Source organism: Protopterus annectens, chromosome 8.part0, assembly GCF_019279795.1.
Source record: "Protopterus annectens isolate FY-2018-M chromosome 8.part0, PAN1.0, whole genome shotgun sequence".
In the NCBI taxonomy this organism is placed as follows: domain Eukaryota; kingdom Metazoa; phylum Chordata; order Ceratodontiformes; family Protopteridae; genus Protopterus; species Protopterus annectens.
Window position 1 is genome coordinate 1,552,189,223 of NC_056741.1, and position 1,587 is coordinate 1,552,190,809.

Sequence of the window (1,587 nt, forward strand, 5' to 3'; positions counted from 1 at the left end):
AATGAATGAAAAAAATTGGAATCTGTTTACTTCAATATATTTATAACATACAATAACTAAAAATGCTTTACTATAAAACATGCAATTTATATCATAAAGTTTTTTTAGAAATACTGTTAAGAATAGAAATTGTTTTATTTACAGTTACCCTTTTCCTTCTTCTTCCCTTCTCTTTAGTATCCTTGTAATCAATGATATGAAGTGAGGCAAATGTCTTTCAGTTCTCCATAAGTTTAACAAAGTCAACAAAAGTCCATTCTTGTATAGCCATATTTCACAAATGCAATGTATGCTTTGTAATCTTATGTTTATTCACTAATTTCCATCTTGCTGGTCTTCCTGTTCATCTTCATCTCTCAGCTCCAGACTGTGGTTTAATTCCGTGCTACTCCCAATTCCGCTAGTCAACTCTTTTGATTTTCTCTGTCTCTCAAGCATTTTCCTTTAGAACATTGAGAAAGGTTTCACTGGCAAATTCTCTCCATGTGCTTTATTATCAGAAGAATGAGAAGCAGAGTCCTGCTGTGCTTGATGCCTCACTTATTGTGGAAAAACTTTTGTTTTTCCTCCTTACCCTATACTACATCAAAAAATGACTTTGATCCTCCAGGAATAAATATTCTGAAGGCAACTGGATACAGCAGCTTGAAACTTGCACATGCCTTTTGACATACCCGATTGCTGGAATAAATTTGTTTCTCTTCTGCTTGGTATACAGTGAAACATAATGTTCCACAAATGCTCTAATCTCCAACTTTTAATATTTTGCCCTTCTTCCACAGTTTTGTCAGGAACAACTCTTTGGTAGATCTGGTAGGATTACATCTTTACTAATACATGGCTTGGTTGCTTTTTCCTGAGCAGGTTTGGAGAGTACACGCAATGTGCCCTTTCAATTAACAAATCCTGCTGTGGAATATCAGTCAAGGTGCTTATTTTTGCCTTCATAAAATTAATATAATTTGTTCCTTCTAGCTTCTCTGGTACAACAGAAAATGTTAGGTTTTCCCTATGTGCTCTGTCCTCTAATTCTATATTTTTTTTGAAAAAATCTGTTCTTGAGCAGTCTCATACTCAGCCAGCCTTTCAACCTCTGAGTTTTGCAGTTTTATCAGCTCTTCTAAATATCTGTTTAAAGCTTCTTCATTTTTCCAACCTTTTGTTATTTGAGTAAATATACTCCTTCAGTGTTTTGTTTACTTTAATCAGCTCTGAGCACATTTGAATTATTTTTTTCTCTAGATTACTGGAAGCCATGTCTTGCACCAAAGCTGGAGCTTGAACTGCTTTTTGCTGAACCTGCCAGATTCTTCCCAGTCAGTGTTTTCTCTTCACCTTTTCAAGTTGATTTTTTTAAGGCTCTCTCATTTATTTCTTTGCTGGTATCCAGGCAGTGTTTTTACTAGACAGTAACTGAATTCACTAAAAGTGACAGAGCTCCTGTCCTTGTCTTTCAGTTTCTTTTTTCACACAGGGAGAGCTGAAGTTAAGCTGTTGATCATTGTGTAGCCATCTTGAAAGGGTCCAGCCTAATCCCTCTTGTCTAAGAATCCTGTTCCATTATGTGTTATCTGGTACCATATTTTC